Raw genomic sequence first — 15209 nt, 5'->3', positions numbered from 1 at the left:
CCTAAAAACCCATGTGCTCTCCAATACTGCAAAGTATAGGTAGTGGTTTAGTATCAATGGGCAGTGTGTTGTGACTCTGAGAGGCACATGAGCCAGCATGACTATAATAAAGCGTCAGCTGGTGGCCCCAGAGCAAGTTATACCCAATGCATTCCACCAGGTTGTGGTGGCTGACAAATGTGAAGAGCACTATCCAGAGCCCCCTGATCCATTTGAGTAGGGGGGGACTTGGTCTTCTGAAAGTTGCTATGAACCCTGCCACTGCCTGTGGACTGTGTGTTAGGGAATGATCTTGAGCACACTACATGGATGTAAGTGGAGCTCAAGTCACACATGGAAATGTTAGGGTTGCCATATTGGATATGTGCTACAACCAGGTCCATGGCTTGCCTAGGAAGGGAGACAAGGAAGTCTGGAACCTGGAAGAATGGCCCTGGCAGCTGCCAAAAGAGGGAAGGGCAAGGGGCATGGGAAATCATCCTCTGAAGGTCCCTCAGCTAAAGTGGATGGGTGCCAGAGGAAGCCACCCTGAAGCCAACTGAGGAGGACATTGCCTCCATTGGTGGCCTGCCTGAACTTACTGAATGGCAAGTAGAGGTGGGCACCAGGGAGGAGTTCTGCAAGGCACAGAGAGAGTGCCCAAGCCCGGAGGGCATAAGGCAACAGACCAAAGCCCAGGCAGCAGGTGATGCCTCTGGAAATAACCATAATTACTGGGAGGGAAGCCTCCTGAAAAGTGAGCCTAAGGCATTTGTACATGGAGCAACAAGGGCACAAGTTATTCACCAAAGCTACAGGGTTTTTCTACTGGAGCTAGCTCATGAGATATCCCTGGCAGGATATCTGGGGCAGGACAAGAGGTTTACCATGTTTATCCTCCCACTTTTATTGGCCCTAGATGAAGATTTCTTCAGATACATTCTTCAGGACTTGCTTGACCTGCCAGGCAGTGGGAAGACAGGGCAGAGGCTGAAGGTCCCCCTTAATCCTTTGCCTGTCATTGGCACCTCCTTTGAAAAGGTGGGCATCAACATTGCAGGGCCTATGGATCCCCAGGGAGCCTCTGGAAACAGGTTTATTCCGGTACTGGTGGATCATTCCACAAGACATCAAGAGGCCATGCCTCTGAGGACTGCAATTGCATCTGTAGTGGTTAAGGCCCTAATGGGGATCTTCACCATAGTGGGTTCCCCCAGTAAATGATGTCTGACGGGGCACCATCCTCTTGTCTGTGTATCTGCAGTCAATATGGGAAGAGTGTGGAGTTACAAGTTCTCCCCCCTACTATCCACAAACCAACGGGCTTGTTGAGAGATTCAACAAGACCATCAAAGGAATGATCAAGAGCCTGCCTGAGGCCCTGAGGAGTAAATGGGATGTCCTCTTGCCATGCCTTCTTTTTGCTTACAGATAGGCACCACAGAAGAGGATTGGATTTAGCCCCTTTGAGCTTCTGTATTGTCATCCTGTAAAAAGACCTCTCAATCTGCTAAGGAAGGGTGGGAGCAAGCTGCCAAGAAACCTCCCAAGGATGTAGTTGGCTACATGCTGGCTTCAGGATCCAGATCACCAAGTTGTGGAAGCAAGCTTATGACAACTGAGAGGTCGGCCAGCAGGTGATGAAACAGTGGTTTGACAAAATGGCTACCCCTGTGGATTTACAGCCCGAGCAGAAAGTGCGGGTGATGGAACCCATGGAGCCCAGGGCCCTCCACGACTGTTGAACTGGGCCCTATGAGATAGATGAGAGGGAGAGGGAGGTCACCTATCTGGTGGACCTCAAGACCCACCGACACCACCAGAAGGAGTTCCATATCAACTTTCTCAAACCACACTTTGAGAGGTCTGACTCTGAGGTCACTATGTTGCTGGTGACAGATTGAGGGGAAGAAGATTAGAGATCTCTAAGCTTCCAAAGAGAAGGATGGGTCAGTGGAAGGCAAGAACCTCGACCCTGCCCTGACTTCAGAACAGCAAAGGGACTGTCACGAGTTGCTGGAAAGGTTCTCCTATCTGTTTCCCTAACTCCTGGTACTACCCACCTGTGTGCCCATGATGTGGACACAGGGGAGAGCCTCCATGTCAAGAATAAAACTTACAGGTTGACTGACCAAGCGAGGGACAGCATCAAAGATGATGTTTCTAAGATGCTAAAGTTGGGGGAGATTGAACCCTCCAGTAGCTCCTGGTCCAGCCCTTTGGTGCTGATACCAAAAGTTGCCCCCCAGCACTACACCCGGATCTCAGGTTCCGTGTAGATTACAAGGGGCTCAATTCAGTTGCCAAGACTGATGCTCATCTCATCCCCTGGGCTGATGACCTAATTGATAGGTTAGGGGCTGCCCAACTCATCGGTACATTTGACCTTACTTCAGGGTACTAGCAGATTGCCCTAAATAAAGGAGCCAAGGAGAGGTCAGCCTTCGCCACTCCAGAGGGCCACTACCAATTCAGAGTGATGCCCTTTCATTTCAATAATGCCTCTGCCACCTTCCAGAGGCTGGTGAATTAGGTTTTGGCTATTATGGATGCCTTCAGTGTTACTTACTTGAATGACATAGCTGCCTTCAGTAGCAACTGGAAGCAACACCTTTTCCACCTTCAGGAAGTGTTTTAGGTCCTGCAACAGGCAGGCCTGACTATCAAGGCCAGTGAATGCCAGATAGGGCAGAGGTCTGTGGTGTGCTTGGGACACCTGGTGGGCAGGGGTAAGGTGCAGCCCCTCTAGGCCAAAACTGAGCCTATCATGGCCTGGGAGGCCCCCAACATGCAAACTGAGGTGAGAGCCTTCTTAGGCCTCACAAGGCACTATGGGAGGTTTTTCAAGGGATATGGCACCATAGTTGCCCACTTTATAGAGCTGATTTCAAAGAAGCAGCCCAGAAACTTGATTTTGACAGAGGCATGTCAAAAAGTATTTGACTCCTTTCAGCAGGTCATGTCCACAGACCCTGTGCTCAAGGGCCCTGACTTCTCCAGCACATTGATTGTGCAAACAGATGCCACCAAACATGGCATATGAATAGTTCTATAACAGCTAAATAATGAGGGCCTAGACCAACCTGTAGCTTTCATCTCTAGATGGTGACGTCCCAGGGAATGAGAACTCCCAAGAGGTTGGGTAGCATTCCCCACTTACAGCTGCGGGGACATGTGTTAGACCTGACAGTCTTAGGGTGGTCTTCTCCCAAACATTTTGCCTACGTGCCTCCAATTTTTCTGTATTCTTTGTGTTGCCCTTAGGAATCTGAGCCCTTTACCACTGCCGCCCAGTGCTAAGGTGCATGTGCTTCTCCCCTAAACATGGTTTGATTGGCTTATTCACAACTGGCATTTTAATTTATCTTTAAGTCCCTAGTAGAGTGCACTACATGTGCCCAGGGCCTGTCAATTAAAAGCTACTAGTGGGCCTGCAGCACTGATTGTGCTACCCACACAAGTAGCACTTCAACTATGTAGTAAGTCTGCCACTGCAGAGCCTGTATGTGCAGTTAATACTGATGTTGCCAACCTGGCATTTAAATTTAAAAACCCCTTGCCAAGCCTTAAACTCCCCTTGTATTACATTTAAGTTACCCCTAGGGTAGATCCTAGGTAGCCCATAGGGCAGCAGGGTGCTATGTAATAAAACAGTAGGAGATGTACTGTTAAGATTTAGCATGTCCTGGTCGTGAAAAACACCCAAATTTGTTTTTCACTACTGAGAGACCTACCCCTCTCGTAGGGTAACATTGAGAACTCCTCTTTACACTTATAAGCTATAATTCCTGATTAAGAAGAGGTAGTTCTATCATGTTTCATATCATTTGCATGGTAACGATAAATCTTCTTAGCTGGCAAAGTTGCATTTATCATCACTATTTTAGTAATGCCACTTTTAGACAGATGCTTTACAAGAAAGGAAAACCCAATATTCCCCCATGGAACTGTTTAATGAATGAAATCTACAGAAAAACTATGCTCCCAAAGGAATTATTTATGATCAACTCAATAATATACTGGTCATAAATATAATCCAACTTAGATAACATCAGTAAATCACTCATGAACTATACTGACAATGTATTGTTATGAACATGAATGTATTTATAGAGAATGCATCATCATAACATCATATCAATTATAACTAATGCCCATACACATATAAATATGTAATCTTACGGCCCACAGTCACACTAACTTAACAATTTATCTTAAAGGCATTTTTTAATTCCGCAACACACATATGATCCTGTAAATAAATCAATAATAAGGAGAGCTATTCATTTTATACAGTACTCATATGTATAACAACACATGCACCACCTTATGTTCCATATTAGGTAATAACATCTCTGGGGATCTGAGGAAGCGCAACATCCTCTTAACTATACAGGTTCACAAAACCACACTCCATATGATTCAAATCATTATCTCCCAACTTTTGAAGAATGAGTGGAACACCCATAGGTGTACGCAATGATGTTAAAGAGAACAGTCTGTCGACATTTTGGTCTCAGATGACGCAACAGGTCCACGTGACCGTCATCAGGGCTCAGTGCTGAAAAGGAGTAAAGCTTTCAAGGACTTGCTACAAAGTCAAGAGTCTTCTGCAAAAAGCCTCAGTAGATGCTTTATGCATCGAATAATTCTCACTAAACGCAATGCTTGCAACCCAGGTAATATAATTTGAATCTCTGAGAAACAAGCCGTCTAGGTTAGTCCAGTAACATATCCTTACGGGATTAGTCTAGACGGTCCATCGCTCGGCTGCACCCCGCATCTTGCTGCTGCAACCAGGATCAAGGTACTTTTGTTCAACGAGCCCTGTGTTGCTCTTATATCCAGCCTGTGCTTCATCGCAATCAGCCTGAACTCTTGACTTTGTCCTGGTCCAGAGTGACCGGATAACCCTATAGGTGCTAATTGCTTCTGCATGCTACTTTTCACTTCTGATCTTTACAAATTTATTTCTTGACTTCTACGTATCAGGTTTTTGTTGTTTTGGTCTTGTTTTATTTATTTTATCATAATATATTGTTCTTAACTGTTATGGAGTCTTATTGTGGTGTTTTCACTGTATTTCTGCCTCTTAAATTAAGTCTGCCTGCTCTGTATTCAGTACAGAGGGTGAGCACAGGATAATTTATGATGTGTATCTGACTTACCCTGACAAGAATTGTGGTTCCTACTTGGACAGGGTGCATACCTCTGCAAACCAGAAATTCAGTATCTAACACTAACTATTCAATGTTATCATTAATTTTCTTAAGCATTTCACAATATATGTTTCACACAAACAATTCACACAACAAGCGAGCTGATGCGATCAATACTGCTCAGGCAATTTGAAAATGAAAGTAATAAAATGAAATGCTAGAGGTTAACACTTTACATTTAATGCAGTTGTTTGTACTCATGAGGGGCCAGTAGGCATTTCCCCTGTCCTTTGTCACAATGAATTATGTCCTGCAACATAACCTTCATCCTCCTATCAAGGGTAACAAGGACATATACAACTATTCATTGGGAAGATACTAATGAAGATCAACAGCCCAGAGTGATGCCTCGGCAGAATGCACAGGCATTGAGAAGGAAAATGGTGTGCATATGGTTCAGCATGGAAACTGTGCATTGCAACCTGGTTACAAACATATTCATTCTGCTATATCTGCACACAGGCAGAGCACTTACAGTGGTAATTCCATTATTCTAAGGTAAAATGGACACCAAATTTAGTTGATGACACCTGGGTGGGTGCTGTGTGACATCTCTATTCATTTAGGAGTTATTACACACAGGAAGTGCCTTAACATTTTTACAACCTGCATGCAAGTTAGACTGCACCTTTAGTAAGAAATTATTCAATAGTATTTTACAGACAGCGTTCATTTTCCCATGCAAGGAAAGTAAATAAATAGTGGTATGTGTATGCTTTATTTGCATAATTCTGTTAATACAGAAAGGTTTTACTGCAAAAAACACACTGACTTTAGAGCACTAAGGTAAATTCAAAGCAATTCTAAACACAGGCATTTGTAAAAAGTTTATTTCAATTGTTCTCACTTTGCTCATGTACACACTGTTAAAATATACGCTACACACACATATCAGTACTGCATTTTCAGCAGTATGAGAAATGTTCTTTGATTATGCAACACTCCCGTTGTTTATGCTTAGTGCAGAATAACCTTTATGTCTTTACATTAGTACAGTAACCTGCAGATTAAGCACGGTGCATTAAACAAAGTGCTGCCTCAGCAAAACCCTTTAGATGGTTCAATTTGTTTCTGCATACTCAAATACTATTCCAAAATGTATGAATAAGGTACCTCACAGTACACTTCTGGGAAGTAACCAAGAAAACAATGATGCACCTTTGTATTATTTCAACTTCTGTACTTTTACTGTGGTTGAGCAGGAATGCCATTAAACAGATGTACACATTTGAGGTGAGGTAAAGGTAATTTATATTCGGTATCTTCAAAAATGTATTAAATGTAAAGTGTTAACACCTGGTATGTTATTATACTATTTTTATTTTTTGTATTACCTGAGTAGTTTTGATCTCGTCATCCCGCTTGTGTGAATTATTTGTGTGAAATATGTATAATGAATTATTTAAAAATGAAAAAGAACAACCCGGAATAGATAGGTTATGGATTACATTTCCTTAGTACTGATTTTTTTGTAAAAAATCAGACTGGCTTAAGGCTAGGATCCACAACATTCATATTGTGTGCCACTATAGTCATAATCGCCCTCACTGTACCAATGAAATTGTATACATTTTGCAGAACATTTGCAGTCTTTGGTTTGCAGGGGATGTTCATCTGGCAGATTTCCACTTTTGCCAGGACATGCAACACTCTTCAAAGTCGGTATATCCTGAATTGGAATTTGAGATTTCTGCATCCAGATTTGGGAGTTGTTGGCACAGTTGGCACTTTTAGCTCACTAAGGACACATTCAGAAAGCTTTGCTCCCAGTCTGTACTCATTGAAATTGTCATGTGTGCCTCAAACACTTTTTGTTTCTATAAGGCAGCCAGAAACTAGCAAGGTTGCTCATGATGAAGTGCAATGCGATGGGGGGGGGGGGGGGGGGGAGGCGTGATTTGGACACTGCAAGATGTCCACATTCTAATCATGCTCCGCCGCATCTGGGACATTGATTTAGAATTTTTTGTATGAAACGTGGGTCTTTTGGTGTCGACACAGGCAATGACCTACATGTGGACTTCCATGGTGATCAGAATGTGAATTTTTAATTGGTTATTGGACTGTGAGCTAATGTGATGTGTTCATTGTGTGGCGCATACAGAAGCAAGGTACTCCCATTATTTTGTCTTTTGGATGCAGTTGCAGCTCTTCTCAGGGCAGCACTGTCTATTACATTCCCTCTCTATAAAATAATACCTTGCAATAAGAAAACTTGCAGCCATGTATGAACAACATGATCCATCTTAGCTTACTGAGTGACACAGTCTATGATTGTTTTGTCCTGGCAGTTATTGCTATTGATTTTATTTCCGCTCTTCGCTGCCTATGTTCCCAATACCTTTAATTTTCTAGAGCAATCTTGTTTAATGGGTGCTTCTTGCTGATTTTAAGATCTCTGCACCAGTGAAAGTTTAGGGACCACAACACCTTGAAGTTTTCTTGCTTGACACTGGCACTAGTAAAATTAAAGTGAACTGCTACGTGACTGGCCAATACTGGTCTACACTGCACTGGACACTCTCATCTGTGTTTTCTTTTTCTTTTAAAATTGCTGTTGGGTTTTGAAAATATTCATTTAAGTTCAAGGGGAAGTCAAGAAATTTGAAATCGTTAATCAACACTATATCTAAACCTGATTTTCTTTCAGATAATTTGGAAGATGTTGATGCTCAGAAAATTGATATGTCTTATTCCACTCTTAATATTTTAAAGTTACTTACAGAGAGAAAGGAACTATTAATGAAGACTGATCTGCTCTCACGAAAGTCTTTGATGACTGCAGAGGAGAGGCAATGATGACCTCCAAAATTAGGATAATATTTACAATTTTCTATTTTCTTCACAGTCTTTTTGTTCTAATGCAAACTATTTACTGTGTTATTAATAATAAATTGCTCTCTCTTGCAGATTATGTTCTGTTGTAAAACTCCCCCGCATCTATTTCTATATTTTTGTGCCCAGATCTTCTCGAGCAAGGATGTAACGTCTTTGTCTTTTTGGTCGCTCCAGTACACCCTGCAAATCACCTATATGGGTTTATATTTCAGTTATCATTTATGTGACATGGACAATCCTATTGTTTTTCTTTCTTTTCTATTTGTCTATACCTTATTGTCCCTCTTCCACTGACATAAATTGATTGCACATCTGCAGACTCCATAGTAAACAATATAATGCTGAGTCTTTTTCTGTATGTTACATTTCACTTCCTCATGAATATTCATAGGCATACTTATTATAGATATGTCTGTTAATTGTTTTATTTCAGAGTTGTCTTGTGAAATGTTAAAGGATTAAGAAATCCTATTTGAAGAAAAATAATTACTTCACAAATAGCCGATCTTAGACTGATATAGCCTTATTACAGGAATCTCACCTTCCAGAAGTTTTAAAATGTAATAGCCTCTGGATGGGTAATGTATTTGTTTCACCTGACGTATGGAAGAAATCTGGAACAATAAATCTATGTCATAAGAATGTATGTTGTAATCAAATATCAAGAGACCAATTTAGAAAGGTGACGATTTGCTTTTAAATTGCTTGTTTATAAGATATCTATTACAATTTTCAATGTTTATTGGCCTGCGTCAGTAAATAATTATTTCTAGAACAATGTTGCAAAAATGTTGCTTGAGTATAACAAGCAGTACCTTATAAGTTGTGGGACTGTGATCACATATTAGACCCTATGCTAGGCAGGAATTCAAAAGTTAAATTTATGTAGAATAAAATGCACAAACAATTCTGTACCACTATTTTTTGGTGGATACTTGAAGACAGTATAACCCCTGCTTGAGAGAGTATACTTTTTTCTTCTGTGCTCAACAATCACAGTCTCCGCTTGACTACATGTTTGTTGTAAAATTGTATCCCAAACAAAATTACATGCAGATATTTGGCCCATTCTTATTTCAGATCCTACAACTGTAACTATAGACTTTGATTACATTCCCTTTTAAGCTCAACCAAAAAGGTAGAGATTTAATAATTCATTGTTGTTAGACCATCCTTTCAATACAAAAGTGCATGAATCTATTGATGATTTGTTATCTTTGGAATGATCCACAGCATTCTTTTATCCCTCTCATTTGAGATACTTTTCAGGCAGCAGCATGAAGTTCTGTTACTACATTTCTATCTATAAAAGGAAAAAAAGTAGAAAAAGAATCATGTGCATTTTTGGACAATTTTAAACAATGTGAGGGAGCACAACTCAAACATCTGAATTTTAAATAATGAATTAATCCAAGCTAAACTATATAAGTTATATTGTAACAAAATCTCTATTGATAATGCCTGGATGAGTTTGTTAAAAAAAATGCTACATTTTGTGGGGGACAAAATAAGTCATGGAAGCTGCTGCCGAGTGTTTTGTAAGTAAAAAAAAAAATCTAAGTTTGAGTCATTAGTAAATAAGAAGGATTTGTCTTAAGATAAGCATAAATATATTTTTGATTATATTTTAACATTACATAAAGATTTATATACTCCTTAAAATATCTTGTCTAATAAAGAGATCACTAATTTCCTACAATTTATCAACAAACCCCAGATGGACAAAGCATTTTTACTTCCCTAAAAAAGGCCATATTCCTTGAAAAAATAACTAAAGCAATTTATCATTTATAAATGAGGAACATTCCAGGAACTGATAGTTTCACAGTAGAATTTTACTCCACATTTCAAAAAATGTTGTTGCCTAAGCTCCTGGAGCTATTTAACTTTTTTTTTAATTCGATTCCTGCTCAAATAACTTTCAGGAGGCTATGATTTGTCTCATTTCTAAAGAGAATTGTGATTTAAAATTCAGTAAAAAGTATAGATCTATATATTTCTTTAGTGAGAATACTAAATTTGGGCAAAGATTGTAGTGATGTGAATTGATTCCATCATACCATCTTTTAAAGGGTTGAGGGGCCTGGATTCATAACAGGTCATTTATCCTCTGGTAATACAATGCGATGGTTTAGTTTTGGTACAAAGATACTAGATCTTAATTCATTGTTACATACATATCCAAAAGCAGTGTTTTTTGCAAATTGTATTTTATCTGATTTTTTTTCTTTACAAAGAAAAGTGAGACAAGGATTTCCCTTATCTCATTATTATAGCTATTGAGCCCTATATCTCTATAATTAGACAAAATGTTGATATCTCCGTGGACAAATAGGGTGATAATCTCTTTCTGTATAAGCAGATGATTTTCTTCTCAATTTTGTTGAGCTATAAACTAAATCAGAAATATTACCCATTAACACATTTTGTATTAGTCAATTATATGACGCTTGTGGCTTTTCTTGGAGTAAAATCAGCATTAAATATTTGGGGTTGTGGTTTACTAAATCCAATAAGGATACCATGAAAAGGATTTTTTAATACGTTTCAAAGACATTTGATTAGCTGATTTTTTTAATGGAATCATTGTTTTTATTCTGCTGGGGAAGATTGGATTCTGTTATCTATAACTCCTGTCTGCATATCTATTACATATTTCAAGTCTGACTCGCATTTATTAAGATTTGTTTGGAATAGAAGTGTAGGTTAGGCCTATCAATGCAATCAAGTTAATTTTCCAAATTTTCAACAATATCATAATGCTTTTTGTCTAAGACAATCTTCTCCTTGGCTAACATTGGAAACTCAGCCCTTAAAATCGCTATGGATTGAATTGGAGAAATCTTTGATATCCACTGTTAGAAATTGAGTGATTAATTGCAAATGATGCGAGTCTTTCACAAGTAATGAATCCACAGCTTTTTCTTCACTGGCTACCATTGTAGCATTTGACCCTCTCATGGTAACAAAGCAGAGGAATTCATGGTCTGACAAGGGGAGATGTTGCTGGATAGTGCCCCTCAGCTTGTTTGTATGCAACAAACAACACTCAATAAATTATTGTGCATTCAGTGATTTTTCATAAAAAAATAAATGTACTTTTATAACACATACTAGTAAATGCTAAAAATTATTTTACAAATATCTACAAATAGGCAGTTGAAAATGGGAAATAACCATTTCAACGCACTACATTTACAACGCAGTCATTACAATGTAACTACCTTTACATTGCATGCCATTACAACGCAGCCATTACAACGCATGTCACTACAACACATGCCATTATAATGCATATCACTACAACGCATGCCATTACAACGCATTATAAGGGAAGTAATACGGAATAGTTATTTTTACCCCTACAATATCCAACACTTAACCTACTGTTGCACTCACTGGAGTGGGAATAGTAATTTGTACCCCTGCACTATCCAACACTCACCCTACTGTTGCACTGACTGGAGTGGGAATAGTAATTTTTACCCCTACACTATCTAACACTTACCCTACTGTTGCACTCACTGGAGCGGGAATAGTAATTTTTACTCCTACCATATCCAATACTTACCCTAAATTTATAATGCGTTGTAATGGTATGCGTTGTAATGGTATGCGTTGTAATGGTATGCATTGTAATGGAATGCTTTGTAAATGTAGTTTCTACAAATGCGTTGTGATGGCATGCGTTGTGAAATCATGCCTTGTAATAGATGTTGCGATGTAAAAACCACGTTGTAAAGGCATGCTTTGCGTTGTAACGTGTCCTATTCGTTGAAAATACATTCTGGGACACTCACAGACAATTGGCACCATAGCAAACCATAATCATTAATCAAAGTACTGCTTCACTTATGGATAGACACAATATCATAGAGTGTAAATGTAAAATCTCAGGCCCACTGGCTTTGTCACCACAATTATAGAAACAGAAAAATGGCATATAAACTCATTGCAAACCACATTAATAGCATCCTCTGATGTTAAAACGAATGAATCAGATTTTTATCTTTACACTGTTACCACTATAGCTTTATGACCAGCCATCAGGGATCTCCGCACTCCAAACTCCATGTGCAGAAACAAAAGCCCAAAGAGTGCTTGAAACAATACCAAACCTTTCCAGGTAGCATTTAAATAATACCCTGGAAGATGGGATACTTACAGCCTCTTTTAAGAGACAAACGTGGGGGCTACTGCACTTCCTACAATCCCTAAATGAGTTTTACAAATGTTTATGGTGCACCGGCCTACACTTGGGACCCACAAGAATAAATGCATACACTTTTATATCCCTTGCACTGACTCAGGGAGCACTCCTTCTCCCTGAGGTGTGCTTTGCCCTAAGCAGGGAGGATAGTTTTATTTTTGAAATATGGCCTTGCACCGCAGTGTTTCTTCAATAGTTATGCTCTCCCACCTTTAGAAATGTTGAAGTTCTCCTGTCCTTTTGATGGGGTGTCTGGCATGTGCTTATTATTGAAACTGCACAGGGAGTCCACCACCACACAGCCTACCAGCTACAGCAGCGGGCACAAATGCTATGTGCAAGCATGGAGCCAGCATCCTCTTCCTTCTCTGCCCACAATCATTTGGTCTCTGGGCATTGTGATTGGTGCTCCCAGCTTCCCCCAGCCATGAGCATGGGAAGCGGTAGCAGTGTCCAAGTGATGATCCTAGGGGTTTGGCTTTTCCCAGGATCTTCTCTCTTTATCTTCTGGCCAGAAATATGAGGTCTCTGGGACAAACGAGATTGCATTGGGCCGAGGGAGTTTGGGTCCTTGGGGCTGAAAGTGGCAAGGGGCTGGGGCTTCACACACACACCCTTCTCATTATAATTAGGCAAATGAGGATGCACTGACTCCAAGTCCCTGGGTCACACTTGGGGCAGTTTTACAATTGGCAGGAAAGAACCACACACTTCTTTTCCTGCCTGGTTTCCCCAGGGGACCAGGTATCTCATGAGGTTTTCTTCGGCCCTGTAGTGCTGATTGTCCATCATTTTGATGTTGTTTTGGTCCTGGTGGCGAGCTCTATCCACCCGGAGCATTAGCTTCAGACCTGCTGGCCTTGAAGTTTGACATTTATCAGGGAGTTTCAGTTGTATTGCTCCTTTTGCCAGGCCTGTCCTCTGTTTGACTCATAAAGCTCTCTTCTACTTGAGGGATATCTTCCACAGGCCCTCCACAGCCAACAAGCAGAACACACCTAACTGCACTCTGCAGGTCCCACAGCCTCCTGGCTCCACAGAACTCCCTAGGAAACTATCCAAGGTCCAGCCGGCAGATTCATTCCACTACTGGTCCCATGGGACATATAGGGGCCAGTGCCACTGGCGCTCAAGAGACCCATCCTAGTCCTGGGTGCCTGCTAAAGTTCCAAAGTCCATCCTTACAGGGGTTTGTGGTTGTCCTTCTTCTAGCTGGGCATTATTCCTGTGTCAAAGCCCAAGGTTCAGTGTCTTCTCAAGTGTCTCTCCCTTGTGCAAGCGGATTTAAATGGGGTGGACAATTCTTGAAGGTAGGCTCCGCTACTCAATCAGAGGGTGCCATGTCATTGCTCTACCCCTGCCATAACCCTCCACCAAATCATTCTCAGTAAATTCAACATGGCAGGCTCAAGCAGTTTATGGAAGGGCTTTTCCTTGGTGCCTCTGTCCTGCTCCCAGCTAACACAGCTACCTAACCCCTTCCCACTCCAATGTCAAAGGGGAGCCCCTCCTCCTTTTGGCTCTAGACACCCAGCCTTCCTCCTTTGTATCTGTGGGATTACTCTTGGGCTTGCTCAGACCAGATGCAGTGTAAAGAGTTAATTAACACATGCAGATTTCCTCCCCACAATTCCTTTCTGAGGAACTGAGCCAGAGCTTGGTTCTGTAAGGGTAAATAGGCCTGGACTCTGATTTGGGCTGAACCAGGGAAATATGACAATTCTCAAACTGCCATTGAGATTACAGTTATCCCAAAAGTGACAACGGAGCAGCACTTGGGACACATGTTTACCCTAAGCATTATACCTGACTGGTATTTCTAGCCCTAAGTATGGCAAAACTGTGCAATGGCACCGATTTTTCCTATAACATATAATACAGTGAGCACAGTCTTTTTAGTGAAGCATGACAGACATCATAAGGCCTACACCAGGTCTGCATCAATCCCTGAAAGGTCCCTTCCTCAACCGGCTACCTATGTGCTGAGGTTAGGCTGTGCTAGATGGTAGTCTAAAATGCACAGCCTGCACATGTGTGCATGCACGCGGCTCATGTGTTTACGTGTAGCCAGCCCAGAACCAGTTACCTTAGCTGCACAGAAGCAGCCTTATCAAATTGGAGATATTAGTTATTAGCCAATGTTATTTTTAACTACCTCATAAATATCCCATATGCAAATGAAGGTAATCAAAAAGCCACGTAATTACACCAACTACTGCTTTCACATTTGGGAGCAAAGTAAATTTATTATTCACTTATAAGTCGCTTAACATATTTAAAGAAGTCAGATTGAAATTGACAATTGAACAGAATTGGGCCTTAATGTTTGCTGGTCCATAGATTTTTGGAACAGAATCTGGACAATGATGCATAAGTCATCCTAAGCGGCCAAACACTATTAAAACCTTGTATTTTATGAGTAATCATTTGTTAATTATGCCTGCTTTAGTGGCAAAATGCAATACTGATGCTCATATTAATTGTAGGTCCTGTAGTAAACTTGTAAGCGATTTAAAGTTCATGTTATTTGTTTGCCATCCTATGAATTAATTTTAGGTTACGTTTTGGAATTAATTTATTTCTTTTAGAATAATATTTCATTTGAACTCCCAACTATTTTCCTAGGAAGGATGCCTGTTGATTGGATCATCCATTCCCATGATACTAACCTACTTAATCTATTTATATTGGTGGGCATTCTGCAGATAACCGCAATTTGGAAGAATGCTGCTAACTTTTTTTCACATTTTGGTGGTATGCAGAATGTCTTAATCACAGATTAGTTCAAGCCTATATCACTTGCCATAAAATAAATTATGTTTTCCTTCCTGTTACAATGTTTCTCAATACGTTTAATTTATTGATTAAGCATTAAGATATCTCTACTGAAGAAGTGGATAAGCCTTCAGGAGGAGTTTTCCTTTTTCTCTGTACTTTGGGATTTTGTTTTTCTATTTTGATGT

This window comes from Triturus cristatus, chromosome 1_2 (assembly GCF_964204655.1).
Source record: "Triturus cristatus chromosome 1_2, aTriCri1.1, whole genome shotgun sequence".
Classification (NCBI taxonomy): Eukaryota; Metazoa; Chordata; class Amphibia; order Caudata; family Salamandridae; genus Triturus; species Triturus cristatus.
Note: the sequence above shows the minus strand (reverse complement) of the source record.